Genomic DNA, 16,434 nt, shown 5'->3' on the forward strand with positions numbered 1-16,434 from the left:
GAAGTTCATAGGGCGCCAAGCATGACGCTGCTGGCTCCATCGCGAAGAAAAGGTGAATTCGTCGGTGAAAATCACTTCGCGCCAATCTTCCACCGTACAATCCTCCACAGAACGCTTGAACTCGAGCTTAGTTGCCTCTGGCGCTCCGTGAACTGAAATTTTTGAGCAGCCACGCCGCCCCACAGCTCTCCCTCTAGCAGCCGCCGCCGAATTGTGCTGGGGGAGACGTCCAACTGAAGTTCACGGCGGATTTCATTGGCGTCAATAAATGAATCGACCACTACACAGGCCACGATGAGCGAATCAGTTGGATTATTCGTTGCTCTGGGACGTCCACTGAGCTGTCTTTCAGCAAAAGTACCTGCACGGTCGCGGTAGGTCCTGATAAGTCTGCTAACTGCGGCGCTCCACCTGTTCATCAAGCGGCAGATGGTGCGTTGCGACCATCCCTGAAGCGACAGCCCGCCATAAGTCTTCGCTCCTCCAGGGTACCTATGGCGGCATTGCAAAGACGAAATGAAGAGAGAGAGAGAGAAATGTTTTAATGAAAAGCTGGAGATGTTTGCCTGGCTATTCGCCTGACATGCTACTGCAGGTGCTCCAGGGTGATGATTATGATATATACACTGACAACCACACATACATACATAGACTACACTGTTTACAAAGTTTCGGTCAGGCTTGTGACCCGCAAGAAAGTCAGCAGCTCTTTCGTTGCGCGTAACGCACAGGTGCTGCTTCGCCATGGGCCCAGAATGTGCCGCAGTTCTAAACACGAGTCCTGTTGAAGGTGCAAAGCCGCCTTCAGAGATAGTCTTTCTGTTGCGTATCGCCTGCATTCGCTTGCACCGCATCAGACTAACCGTCACCTACACTCATTACTTCAAGAACAAGATCAAGTTGTCGGACTCACCGTCGTGCGTTTAATGCACCGTCCTAGAAGGCCTAAAACACGTTGTCTGCGAGACGAAATGAAGCACCACCACTCTGATGCGACTTTCAATGTCTGCTACTTAGGAGCCGTTTGCATTGCGCGTCAATGTGATCGCCTGGTCTCATCGCTTGAAGTGATGACGGAGGTAGGGCGTCGGGCTAAGCGTGCAAAGAATGGCCACACAGAATTGCAGCAGCATATGTGGATGAAGGCTTCAACCTACACCTCTTTTTGTGGCTCGGCAACACCATAGTACAGGGGTTAAATTATCAATCGGAATCATCTCAGATATAAAACGCAATCCTACGCGCTAGCGACCGGCAGACAGCAGTTTTGTCGATGCAAGCTGGCGCTAAAAGTGAAGGCGCGTCCTCGAGCCCTCGTTGCCTATTCTTGATGGCGCATTATGTGCTACGTTTCCCATTTTCGTAATCTCGATATTTTCTTGCACGTTTTCAGACCAAAGAAAACTGCAGTTTTACAGCCTGCTTGTCCTGCATAAATTGACGTAAATAATCACTCTATATTAAACACCCTTAGTCCATAGAGCGTCCTACGCAGCAACAGATGTCTCAATTAGGCCTGACTAGGCGTAATTTCCATAATTCTGCAACATCAAACACGAGTAACTCGGGTGGGCTTTGATGTCACACACAATAATCAGTAACAAATATAATTAGTCTTAATGCTAATAAGATTTAATTTAGCTTAATGAGACTCCCCTCGATCAGGAGAAATTAGTGTATTCCTGAGGTTGCATTCTCTGAGCTCATGGGAATTCGAATTCAGATACTTTAATTATTATACTAATGACATATACCTTAATTAGACCTAATTATGCTCCGATTAGCTTGATGATGCCATGATGCCATCAACCATTTATCTATACTTACCTTCGCGCCGCCTAGATAGCTTAGGTATGAATAATTAGCCTTAATTATGCATTAGGAACGCCTGTACCTTCAGATGCTCCACCACGGTTCTTCAAGCTACACCCACTGACGTATGCCTTGGCAGAAGGAGTCATGCAAGAAATTCAGCGTTTAATAAGAGATTCCATCATTGTTCCGGTGAAGACAGCTAGGTGGGCTGCTCCACTTGTTCCCGCGACAAAAAGGGATGGGTGCATCAGAATCTGTGGGGACTTTGGTGTCATCATTAACCCAGTCGCTACGGTGGAACGCTACCCCATTCCAAGGATTGAGGACTTATGGACTGTGCTGGCTGGAGGTGAGCATTTTACAAAGTTGGCCTTGCGTGACGCATAACAGCAAGTCGTTCTGGATGAGGCTACTAGAGAGTACGTCACGATTTCGACGCACATGGGGTTGCTTTCGGGGTCTCATCTGCCCCAGCTATTTTTCAAAGCGAGGTGGAGAACATTTCTCAGCTGTCTGCCACATGTAGCGGTCTATTTTGACTACATTCTCAGAACTGGCGCGAATGATACCGAGCACTGTCGCAACCTCCGTGCGGTACTAGGCGAACGTCAAGAATCTGGCATCACCTTGAAACACGAGAAGTGCCACTTTTTCATACCCCGAGTTGAGTATCTCGGGCCCATCATCAGTATGGAAGGCCTCTCCCGAACGTGGACAAGGTGTCTGCCATTCTGCACGCTCCTGTGCCACGAGATGTCAAGGAATTCAAAGCTTCTCGGGACTCGTCAGTTTCTATCGGCGTTTCTTGCCCAACCTTTCTGCACTTCTCCGTCCGTTGCACTTGCTTTTTGGTTATGGAAAGAAGTGGCAGTGCGGAAAGGACCAGCAAGATACTTTCACTGCCTGAAAGCATCTGGTGACTTCAGCTGCAGTTCTCGTACATTTCCGCCCTGACAGGCCTGCGTGTCTCAGCTGCGATGCATAACTTTACGCTATAGGCGCAGTTTTGGCGCACAAAGACGCCGATGGCTGAGAACGTCCAATTGGTTTTGCTTCAAGAAGTTTATCAAAAACCGGAACAAAAATTTAGTCAACTTGACGAGGAAGCACGGGCCTTGGTGTTTGGCGCGGATCGGATCCAACAGTACTTGCGCGGCATACCGTTGAAGCACACACTGACCACAAGTCACTTCTTGGACTTCTGGGTGCCAACGAGACTGTTCCTGTACAAGCTTCGCCAGGAGTAGTCAGATTGGCTCTGAAGCTCTCCGCTTACAAGTACAAACTTGTCTACATACCTGGAAAAGAGCTTGGGCATGCCTATGCGCTTAGTAGACTGCCGCTGCCTAACGACTGGACTGCATTTCCTCGCCCTGCCGAGATCTTCATGCTGGAGGATGTATATCCACAACTCCTCTCACCAACTTTTGTAGCACGAGCCAGAATCCCTTGAAACTAAATTGCTCCATGTTCTCAAGCACTTGGAACAAGTTGAAAGCCGTTGCAAATCACTTGAAGGCATAGAACAAGACGTCGCCTCAACTCAGTGCACCGTTCAGCAACTAACCTCACAACAACAAGCATTAGAGGCTCGTATAGACGACCTCGAAGACCGCTCACGAAGAAACAACCTAGTTTTAAGAGGCTTACCCGACGCTCGTGAAACATGGGAACGAACTGAACAAAAGGTGACTGCTGTTTTTTTCAGCTGCTTTCGGCAACGACTTTCTTCAACCGCAAATCGAGCGCGCACACCGCATAGGCACCTTTTCTACACAGAGGGGCCGGCCGGTGATCATTCGTTTCTGCTCGTTTAAAGATCGTTCGTGGATACTAGCGTCTCGATTTAAACTTAAAGCTAAAGACGTTTTCATATCCGAAGACTTCTCGCCAGCGACCCGTACCGCAAGGAAACACCTAACAGAATTTGCCAAAAGCCAGCCCAGCGCGACAATGGGGACCAAGTTTCAGCTACGTTACAACAAATTATACATTAGTAATAAGTGCTACATGTGCGATCACTCAAACAACAGCATTACTCTCGTAAACGGCTCAGTTACGGAGGTAGGACTGGAGAACCCACGGCGGTCAGCCACCCCTCGTGCGCTGAACACCGCGAGCGTTCCATAGCACCGCGTGAGGGGACGTGGACAGTCGTCGACTATCAAGCGCATATCTGTACTTCTTGCTAACGTAAGAAGTATGATGAGCAAGCGAGATGTATTTCATTCAGTAGCCGACACGTGTAATGCACGTATCACAGCGCTTACCGAAACTTTTGCTTCATTCTGATATACGTAACACTGAAATTTTTGTCGGTTTTCCTTCTATCGCTGTAATCGGACATCCCGTCAAGGTGGCGGCGTACTCCTAGCCGTTTGCAAAACTCTCCGGTCATATGCTATTCCCATAACAACAGATCTTGAGATTATCTGGACATGCGTAGAACTCGCGCACCTAAAGCTAATTTTTGGTGTATGCTACCGCCTTCCGAACCTCTCTGCCAACTTCATTGATAACCTACACAATGCGATAAACGCTGCCTACACACGACACCCGACAGCGTCTATCTTTCTACTTGGTGACTTTAACTTTCCAAACATATCTTGGTCTTCCAACCCCCCTGTCCGAAGTCCGTTGTCTGATCTAAGCACCGATTTCTTAAATCTTTGTTCCACTTTTACCTTCTCACAAATAGTATCACAACCGACAAGAATTACGGAAACCACTGCGAATACTCTTGATCTAGTGCTTACCACTCGACCGGACATTGCCTCAGACATCGTGTATTTACCCGGGCTCAGTCACCATTTATCGCTTTCATTTTACATTAACACCTCTACTGCACCGGCTCAAGTAATCCCGAAGCATGTGCGTGACTACAAGAAAGCCAACTTCGACGCCATAAACGAGGAGTTCGCTGAGTTTCTTCATTTTTTTGTGATGGTTTCGACGACTGTTCAGTAGACGTTAATTGGAAACTCTTTGTTAATAATTTGAATGAACTCACGAACAAGCACATACCGCTACGAAAAATCTCATGTCACCCGAGAGCACCATGGCATAACTCATACCTTAAAAGGTTATCAAACAGAAAAAAACGTTCTTACCGCATCGCTGAAATATCTGGTACTAACGAAAGATGGGAAGCCAACCGCAACGTCAACAACACCTGCGTATCTGCGCTTAAAGACGCCAAAAAAAAGAGTTTCTTCAGATTACTCTTCCTAACACTCTTGCCACTGATCCCAAGAAGTTTTGGCGAGTCGTGAACCCTAGTCATTCCGATATCATCAGCTTAATAGACACTAACGGTTTAGTCTTTCCAGGTGCAGAATGCCCAAATGTATTAAACTCCACCTTTTGCAGCAACTTTGTCCGATCCAACACCGCCACCCTTCCACAAACACTCACTTATGACTACCTCACAATGGATCCTTTAATAATCGATCCTTATGGCATTGAGAAGATAATCGACTCGCTGAAACCATGTTTTGGCCCCGGAGTCGACCTAATAAACACGAAAATTCTGAAAGGTGCTAAAACGTAATGTTCTATTCTGCTTTCTAAGATTTTTCAGCAGACCACTGACTGTGCTATTTTGCCTGCCGACTGGACGACTGGGAAGGTGGTCCCCATTCACAAATCAGGTAGCAAAACTTCGCCTCTCAATTACCGGCCGATATCTTTAACGAGTATTCTATGTAAGGTATTAGAGCACATAATATACTCGGGCATTGCGAACTTCCTAGAAACGAATTCATTTCTTACTAATACACAGCTCGGCTTCCGTAAAGGCTTATCGTGCGAAACCCAACCAGCCTCGTTCACACATAAGCTTCATGTCATTTTTGATCCCCGCTCCACTATTGACTGCGTCTTCCTCGATTTCGCGAAAGCCTTCGAAAAAGTATGCCACAAACTACTACTCCTTAAGCTAAGCAAACTGAACCTCGATTCTAATCTTTTTTCCTGGCTAGAATACTTCCTTTGCAAACGCTCCCAGTTCGTAACTGCTAACAATACTACTTCATCACAAAGACCTGTCCACTTTGGCGTGCCTCAGGGATCCGTATTATGCCATCTTTTGTTCTTACTTTACATTAATGACTTACTCAGTTGCGTGTCTTCTAACATACACTTATTCGCTGACGACTGCGTAATCTTTCGAGAAATAAATGACAATAACGACGTCTGTATTCTACAAAAGGATCTCACATCAGTCTCAGAATGGTGTATCTCAGGGCTAATGCAACTTAATTCACCCAAATGTAAAGTACTACGTGTTTCTCGCACATCATCATGTTTTCCTGGCACATATTTCCTAAATAGCACTTTACTGGAACAAGTCGAGTCATATCGCTACCTTGGCATTCATCACTTCTTCCCTAACGTGGTCTCTTCATATCTGCACCATTATCAAGAGTGCTAACAGCATGTTGGGCTATCTGCGCCGTAATTTTTCCACCGCACCTTCCTCTCTGAAACTAACATTATACAAAACGCTCGTTCGTAGTAAACTAGAATATGCACCAGCCATTTGGGACCCCTGTTCTGCTAACCTAATCAATGCTCTTGAACTCACTCAAAACAATGCAGCCCACTTCATTCTAACTAACTACAATCGTACCACAAGTGTTACTACCATGAAAAACATGCTTAATTTAGCAAATCTAGCATTCCCGGTTGTGTTTGTTCCTTAAATAATTTAACATTGCCCAAATGTACGCGATGAAATCATCTCTCTCCCATCCTTCATCTCACACAGGCTAGATCATTCTCACAAAGTAGGCGTACCTTCATTTCAGACTACACTTGGTTCACAGTCCTTCATTCCTCGCACATCAGTCGAGTGGAACCACCTTCCGGGTCCGTCAGCCGGCATCGAGGACAACGCTTGTTTCCGCAATAACGTAGCTAACATTGTATACCAAGGCTAGCAAAAATTTGTTCATTTCCTGTGTACTACCTTCGTTATTTTTTTCTTAGTAAAAGCTCGCCGCATTATATATGCTTGTATAACCACGGAACATAACGCTTGCATTTGAACTTTGTTTTCCTGTATTGTATTGTTTATGAACACTCCCCTCTGTAGTGCCTTTGGCCTTGAGGGCATCAATAAATAAATAAATAAAAATAACGATCCAATATTGAGCCATGTTGTTCTATTTGTGTTGAAATGAGAAAGCCTCCCAGCGGGACCAGAGTGGAACCCCTTCAATGCCAGAAGTACCGAACTCAGTCTCCATGAAGGCTGTCTACTATCGGGGTCAAGATTCGTGATTCCGAAAGAAAAATTGCTGGCCCAGGTACTTGGCGTGCTCCATGCCAGCACTCTGGTATCAAGAAGAGCAAGATGATTGCCAGGAGCCATGTCTGGTGGCCAGGCATTGAGAATAAGATTGCAAACAGTGCGAAGAACTGCACTACGTGCTAGGCTCAACATCGAGCTGCCCAGCCAGTGCAGCAGATACCCTGGCCTTTTCCACCGCGACCCTGGTCTAGGCTTCACATTCTTGGTTATGGTGGACGCCTTCTCGAAATGAATAGAAGTCTTCCCTGTGTCTTCTACATCTGCAGACGCGACCATTTTCGCCTTGAGAATGGCCTTCGCCCATCACGGCCTCCCTCACATAATAGTTTCGGACAATGGTCCTGCTTTCACCAGTGCACAGGTAACGAAGGACGCCGAGAAATATGCTCTTGCTTCTCTGTTATGCAACTGCTAGAATACACTTCCGAAATATCAGTACACATCCTCTTCTACAATCCACGTCACTTTCATCATTTTAAAGCGGGCTGTTCAAGTTGGGCGTAATGCCATTATGCTATGCTTTACACCCTCCGCTCCTCATATCTTTCCTCTTCACCCTCACTTCTCCTTCCCACACGCTTGCTGCTCTGTACTATACATGACTATGCTGCGATTCACGCTCTGCTCTTGTCCTTTCCCTCCTGCACATCATTCCACCTCACCTTCACTTCCATTTCCCACCCCCTTGTTGTACTATACACTGCATGGCTATGTAATGCTTTACCCTCTGCCTTCCCCCTCATCCTGACGACCCTCTTACACCCACTTGCAATACTATACCATACAAGGCTAAGCTATGCTTTACCCTCTCCCATCAGCCTTTCCATCCTCCTCCTCACCCTCACATCGCTCATCCTACTGTCACTTCCCCTTTCTACCAGAATACCATTATTGTGGTGGCCATAAATGCTTGTACTCGGTATTGGGGCTAGCCTAATTTCTGTGGCGCAAATCCGCCCGAGTTTTGTACAGGATCCGCGCGGTTAAAGAAGAAGCTTAACACACCCGCTGTAAAAACTTTGCTGATTCCCTTACAGTGGGTAACTGCAGCATTTGCCGTCGTAATTCCGGGCTTGCGTGAAAAGGGCGTCAGCCGTCTTCTGGAACTTGCTTAGAAAAAGAGGCAAAACATTAGCACTCCATCTTAATTAGAATTCAAGATCTTCAGAGAGCGATTCGTTGGGCAAGTTGGTGATCCATAATGTTACTAACAGCGCGAAAAGGGACGAGGGACCAGGAAGAAACACAGACAAGCGCTGACTTACAACTGAAGTTTATTTTCGAAACGAGACAGAATATAAGGAAATGGCACGTGGAAAAAAAAGATTGCAAAGCACTTATTTGCAAAAAAAAACACAAAACAGTGTTATCAGCCCACATCACTTGCGGTGGTCATGCGCACGGGATATGTACCGAACTTTTTCCATCAAGGCAATGGACCGGACACTCACGCACTTATCGCCAAGTTTCGCGATTTCTGCAGCCTCAATTATTTCCCGCGTTAATTTAGAAGCAGATCGCCCCACCGCACGGCACCTCTCGAATAGGGGTTTACACTCAGCAGAGTCACACGTGCTGCAATGAAGGGCTAAGTGCCCACTGTTCATTTGCCGAACATTGTTGCTATGTTCGCGCAACCGGTCGTTCACGCATCGGCAGGTTTGACCGACGTACTCTTTTCCGCACGTTAGCGGGATGCTATAGATCCCGCCCTCTAAACATTCCGTGTAACGGTTCCGGTGCTTCACCTGGCAACCAGGTGCCTTCTTTTCTAGGGAAGTGTTTTTTTCAGCCTACCTGGAAAGCTTCTGGGGGGCACTAAATGCCACGCGAACATGAACGCGTTTGGCTATCTCTGTTAGACCTTGGGAAACACCGTGGACATAAGGCACAACGGCCGTCTTCATTTTGGTACACTCAGAAGTACCACATCCCCGCTCACCGAGGTTATGGTGAGACTTTTAACTTTTTAGTATAGCCTCAGCCACCGAAACGACCAAATGCCTTGGATAACCCGCTTGGATAACCCGGTCCACTTGCTGCGTGAACGAACTATGAAGGGCATGCACGCATGACTTCTCTAGAGCATTCTTGATGCACATCTTAACAATGCCTCGTTTCACTAATTTGGAATGTGCCGACTGGTAAGGCAACAGTGGCTTCCAAGCACGCGGTTCATAGCTCCAGGAGGTATGGTTAGGGTGGCTATGCAGAGCGATGTCAAAGAACCGCACGTTCCCATCTTCTGGCTTTTCATGCGTAATGTCCAAGGGGTCCAAGCACTTTTGGAAAATGTCTAAAATAGCCCCTACGCTTTGATCAAACGCCTTCTCATCACATTCAAGGAATACCAAGAAATCATCCACGTAGCGGAAAATGCGCACACAAAGAGACGGTACATGCTCCAAAATATTCTTATCACGCTGCGCCATGACCAGGTTACTAAGCGCTGGAGCAATACATGCCCCGATACAGATGCCCGTTCTTTGAAGAAAAAGTTTTTCATTCCAAGCAACAAACGTAGAACGTAAGTAGAATAGAAGCATCTCCAGAAAGCCACTTACGCTAACACCTGCCTTGTTTTCAAAGGGAACTGCTCCACACTGATCAATTTGCCTCTGGAGACATTCTAAAATCAAGTCGTGGGGAGGGGAATAGTACATATCTTTAACATCGACTGAAAAATATTTAAGGGACCTGTGATGGTTTTCTTTTAGAAAACCTGCTCTGACTTCTTTAGGTAAAAAGGGTCATCAAAACCGATTAACTGAAGTTGATCCTGTAAAATCAAGCCCAAAAACAAGTAACAATGACGCGAAAAGGCCAATCATCTTTGTGCGTCTTAACTGTGAAAAACATGGACAGGCTACATTTTTTCGAAGTACTTATACACTTTCGCAGTTTTGGTATATCCATGTTTTCACGTAATTTCTTTGCTTCGAATTTCACTTTTGACAGGTCAACATCATTCATTTCACAGAAATTGGATTTTACGGCCTCCGAAGCCTTCGCGGTAAAGGTGGCTCTTGGAAGACACAAAAACCACCTTCTTTATCCGCTGACATCAGACATAGGGAATTTACCTAAAAAAAACTTGGTGACACTTCCAAGGGGCAATCCAGAGCGGGGAGGCTTGCACCGTTCCAAGATATCTATACCCTCAGATACACACCGTTCGAGTTCATCGTCTGGAGCACAACGCGACACTTACCTGACAAAACATACCATCTCGGGCGCAGAGTACGTAGGCTGCACTGCGAACTTCGGCCCGAGGTCCAGAAGTTGCCGTATTTTACTCGGCAAGGTTACACTGTCGCACATATGCACACCAGCTCCTGAGTTTTTCTGCTTGGCCGGAAGGCCGGCCCGAAGGTGAACGATTGTGCTCCGCCAGAGGAATTCGAGAGTTTGGTCCGCCAAGCGCGAGAGCTCCTGGTGTCTTCTTCTTGCCCTGGGTCATAACCCTTCGGAGACCACTTGGGTGTAGGGGCAGCCTCTGTACATGCGGGCTTGTCGTGACCATTTTGACCGCAGAATCTTGCACATACGCCTTCCATGTCCGACAGACGGGGGGAAATTTCCAAACAGTAGTTCGACGTCCCGTGGCAACGTTCTCGTGCGCAGACAGAACCCTAGGGTGCGGGCGCGACACACAGCGAAGGCTAGTAAGCTTATTAACACTGAAGAATGCGAAGTTAAACATGAAATAGAGCCCGGTGGACTAGAAATATAACTTGAGAGAGCGATTCGTTGGGCAAGTTGGTCATCCATATTGTTACTAACAGCGCAAAAAAGGACGAGGGACCAGGAAGAAACGCAGACAAGCGCTGACTTACAACTGAAGTTTATTTCCGAAACGAGACAGAATATAAGGAAACGGCACGTGGACAAAAATGCAAATATTTCGTAATTCCATATCGCCTCGAAGGGGGGCTAAGATGAGACGTGTAAGGGATAAATAAAGGTTATAGAGATGTTTATTGGCGGACACTCGGCGAAGATGAACGACAGCGACAGTCAAGGCGGGGCCGACTCTGCGCGAGCTGCGCTCTGTCCGAAGAGGGCAACCCACTAGAAGGGGCCGGAGAGGACGACCCACTTCAGAGTTCCAATAATCTTCGCTACAAGGTAAATTTCTAACATGCTTTCACAACACACAAAGTTATCTCGCCTGAACGGTCGACTTGCTTGTTTCGAGGTCACTTATCGACACGGCACGTGTATCCCTGCAAAAGCCCTTGTTTCTTAATCGCCGTTAATAAAATGCCTACTAAAGCCAGCTCTTGTGTGACTCGAATCAGAGGAACGTGTTCAATGCTGTAATACCCGCGATGATAGTCATTTCTTGGGCTACTTCTTTCCTTCTCCATGCTTAGTGAATCCTAGGAGAGTAGAGCGAATTGCTCACTTTCTGTGGCACATACCCGTTCATGATGACGATAGCTTTCTGATAGGCTGCGCAAATTACGTCTAGCTTGAACAGCTTCGCTCTTCAAAAGGTAATAAAAGATACATTGGAAAGCCAAGTCATGTGGAAAACGTCGTAGCAAAGTGATTGTGCTTCGCGGAGAGGTGTGGTGAAAGCGATTACGCTGGCACAATTTTGACTGGAAACTGGCTTGCCCAACTCACTTCAACGACTATGCCATACGCTACCCACTCATGACAATGATTTAACGACGACTCTACATGAAGACGGCGACTGAATCGCGATGACGGAATGAATGTGGTTAAGGTTACATCGCTCAGGGTAATTTTGTTTGTCTGGATGCAAAGTGTACATTAAGCAGCTCCACGCATTTTCTCGGAAATTCGCAGAATGCTGTAGTAGAAGCGAGTCAAGTACTCCACACCACTGTTCAATGTAGCACTAGTTTTTAAGCAAAACTTTTTCACGTATTTTAGATGCTAGCTTTGCATTGCTTCTCCGAAACTTCTTGAAAACTGCACGAACTCCCGTTGAAAGAACAAAAATAACGCTTTTGAGATGATCGCGGTTCAGTAAGACATCCTTATGCAGCTATAACTTCGTGCGCTGAGAAAAAAAAAACGCCAGGCTTGCACGGAAAGCGCAGCACAAACACAGCGAAAGCTCTAAGAGCGGCATTTCTAGACCCCGTTATAAACTCTCTTGTGGCTACTAATACAAGTACACTAGCAACGTACCCACTACGCGACAAATCATAATTTTTGTGAACTTGTGAAGCACCCACCACGGCATTACTCGTCATTCTGCGGAGAAGCGAGCTACCATCTGTTAGGCATTATGTGCAGTTTCTTGATGCGACGGCTGATGACGATGAAGAATTATGGCTGAGCCTTTTGTAATGGGTTGGAAGCATTCAACAACCCACTCGTTGTGCAATTCGTATTGTGTGACGCCTGGTTACCGAAATCGCGTTGTGTGACGCTTGGTTGTTATTTTACTCTTCTACCACGTTACAATACATATGTTAATGTGGTTCCTTCCCGACATGAAACCTGCATAGGGTCCTTTTGCAGAGCACTTTCAAGCACCGGCATGGCTCTGAGGTAGAATACTGGGCTCCCACGCAGAGGGCCCAGGTTCAAACCTCTTTCTATCCTGGAAATTTTTTATTTCGTTTTTTTTTTCTTATTCCGAGCGATAGTGATTACGCACCCCGGCGGCGGCGGCGGACAACTACGGCGCCAAAAGCGGCCCTTGTTGTGATCTCATAACAGCTTTCGCTCTAAAAGAACTGAGGCAGCCACGCACAATTGGTGTGAGGACTGAAGAAACAGCGGAGTTGGTGGCATTCCCGTCCTCCTTTCCCCCCTTCTCGCCCTTACTTCAGTTTTCACCCCTTCCTACACTCTAAGCCAAAAGAGAGCAACGGGGGTATAGGGGTTCCTCCTTTGAGGGAGCAAGTGCTTTGCCACTCCCATTACTCTCCTAAAAGGAGCAACGGCAAGGGGACGAACCGTTGCTCTCCTTGAGGACCAACTGTTACTCCTTTCTGATGCTCCTCAAGGGAGCAACGGATACTCCTTCCAGTTACTCCTTAGTTTCTTCTTGGGCCGAAAAAAAAATTCGTTTTTGATCGACTTCTAGAGCACATTGAGGTTTATACACATATTTGTTTGCATGTACAAATGATACACAGACATCTCGTTCAGAAAGAAATTTCAGAAAATTTGCAACAAACACACAGGATTCGAACTCGCGACCACTTAATCACCATGCGCGCACGCTAACCACTGCGCCACCAAACGCTACGGCGCTGTCTGAAAGGAAACGGGGTTGTAGGTACCGACGGGTCGTTGCGCGTTCTGACATGTTAGTGAAATGAGTATAGGCGTGCAGAAGCAGTGGTGATGTTCGAAAGAGAATAGAAGGTAATAATGTATACATCTGAAAACGTCAAGGCAATGAGTCTCTCGCGAAAACACAGGCTTTGCCGTGCTCCCTTTGCGCTAGCTAAAAGGCCAGTTTTTTTCTTTTTTGCCCGGAGGTGTGTTTTCTTCTTCTTTATTATCATTGTTATTAATAATATCAATATTAATAATATTATTTTTTGCGGAAGAGTCGCCTCCCCTTTGAAAAGACAACACCGCCCGAGCTGATAACGTCCGTTTGCTCTGAGATTAAACACAAATTCAAACTACCGGACCCGATTGCGATAACTGTCCTCCCGCCAAAATCAGCCAGTGACAAGGCAGAGATGAAGGGGTAGGGGAGGCAGCGGCGTTAGCTCGCTGTCAGTCTCGTTGTCAGCATAAAACCGCAAATGTAAAGTCTATCAACTGTGTACTTCTCTCAATCGCTTGTTTGTCGCAAAGTATACACGGAGTCTCGCGAAGCTTCGCATTTTATTGCCACACTCTCAGGCTATATATTTATGCCAAATGTTATACGCAAACACGCCATTTGACTTGCGACGACAACAGCTTCAGGTGCTGGCGTTCTAGTGCAACCATGCCTTTTATTGGGCGATTTTAGCTTGTATTGTGGGCTTTTAGCTTTACGTTACCGTGTTACGAGTTGCCGGAACGAATCTGTGCATACGCGGGCCTTTACGGAACGTGAACTACTCTCCGGATTGGCTTTACGTTTACGGCCCTATCTCGAAAATCCACATTCGTTCGCGGCTACTCGCGATACCCGCTTTGCCGAGGCTCCAGCCGCCGAGTAAAAATAAGCCGAAGTGCGAGCGGTAATTGCGATCACTTTGTTTCAGCGGCTAGAGTACTAGAGTGACCTAGAATTAGAATACCGAAGCGGTAAAAACGTGAGAAGCCTTGACATAAATACCCCGACAGGCTGGATACGCCATCTAGCGGGAACAAGATGAAGCAGACAAGCAAAAAATTGTTATTTCAGAAACATCGTGCGTTCCACTTCTGGTGTAAATGCCTTGCCGCGGCATTATTACGAATGAGTTACCTTTTCAATAATTTTTTTCCCTCTAAAACACTAGGCGAAAACAAACGTGTCCACGACTATGGTTGCACGAAGCGTCACAAGATGGCGACACCATCGTCGGATAACCCGGTATTCTACGCTAAAAACCCCTCGAGATATTTCTGCAGCGGTTATACAATCTTATATAAATTAAATATTTAAATGCCGTTATCATCAACATTTCATGGTTTATTCAAACGTAAAGGTATCCGTTTACGTACGGGGAGGTAAAACCTTTCTAAAACATGTGTTCCGGTAACATGGTAACATTAAAAATTTTACGTACAAGCCAAATGTCCCTATTAGCGTGCGTATCTCTCTGTTCAGTTTACAAAAACTAGTTTCCTTATGCCAGCCCGCAAGAAAATGTGGCCCATGCATCGACCTATACTGGGTGCGTCCTGCAGGAGAGCAGCGGTTGCGCGCCGAGAGAAACTGTTGCCGTTCGTCCTTCTGTTGCTCCCTTCCAACCTAACCCTAAACGCTTACTCCCCCAACTTGAGCCATGTCAGCCATCTTGTTCCAGTTGGTCTTTTTGGGGAGTAACAGTTGGTCTTTAGGACTAAAACCTGCAGTTACTCTCGTTTTTTCCATTTTTGGCTTAGAGTGTATACTATACTGTGCAAGAGTACGCTATACTTTACACCCTCCGCTCATCATATCGTTCCTCTTCACATTCACATCTGTTTACCACCCGCTTGCTACATCTCTCTGTCAACATGCCCATGCCCATGCTTCACCCTCTACTTTTGTCCTTTCCCTCCTTCTCACATCATTCCACCTCACCTTCACTTCTCTTTCCCACCCCCTTGCTATGCTATGTTCTGCATGGCTATGTAAGGCTTTACCCTCTCCCCTCCTCCTCATCCTTACGTCCCTCTTACACCCCCTTAGTATAATATACCATACGAGGCTAAGGTATGCTTTGCCCTCTCCCATCCTTCTTCCCCTCCTCCTCCTCTACATCACATCACTCATCATACCACCACTTCAATTTCCCACCAGAAACGCATTATTGTGGCGACCATAAATGCTTGTACTCGGTAGTGGGGCTAGCCCAATTCCTGTGACGCATGTCCGCCCGTGTTCTGTGTAGGACCCGCGCGGTTAAACAAGAAGATTAACACACCCGCTGCAAAAACGTTGCTGATTCCATCACAGCGCCTGACTGCTGCATTTACCGTCGTTATTCGGGGCTTACGTGTAAAAGGGCGTCAGCCGTCTACAGGAACCTCCTTAGAAAAAAAAGGCAAGACACCAGCACTGCATCTTAATTAGAATTCAAGGTCTTCATTCCAGGGTGTTTGTTAATGATAATGTCCGCACTTGTGCAACGCCGTAGACATACTAATGCAACGCAGGCAGTGGTTGAAAACAAGATCTTCTCGGAATACGTCTTACGTAATTCCATATCGCCTCGAAGGATGGTAAGATGAGACGTATAAGAGGTAAATAAAGGTAAATTTCTAACCTGCTTTCACAATAAACAAAGTTATCTCACTTGAACAATCGGCTTGCTCGTTTCGAGGTCGCTTATCGACACGGCGCATGTATCCCGGCAAACGCTCTTGTTTCGCAATCTCCGTTAATAAAATGCCTACTGAAGCCAGCTCTTGTTTGTCTCGAATCAGAAGCACGACTTCAATGCTGCAACATCCACCGATGAGCAGCCAAAACACTTAAGCGCGTTCGACGCGAGAGGGTGGCTGTCCATAGGTGAAATAAAGCGACACAAAGGAGGTTTGAGCAGGGCGTCCGAACATGTAACATTGTGTCGAATGATGGCGTTCCGTTTGTCAATACTTATTGGAAGCAATATCCGACGCCAATCACGCGATAGCGGCAACACTCGCACGGCCCCTTGGCAGGCACGTTCACCGTA

Source organism: Rhipicephalus sanguineus, chromosome 11 (assembly GCF_013339695.2).
Source record: "Rhipicephalus sanguineus isolate Rsan-2018 chromosome 11, BIME_Rsan_1.4, whole genome shotgun sequence".
Lineage (NCBI taxonomy): Eukaryota > Metazoa > Arthropoda > Arachnida > Ixodida > Ixodidae > Rhipicephalus > Rhipicephalus sanguineus.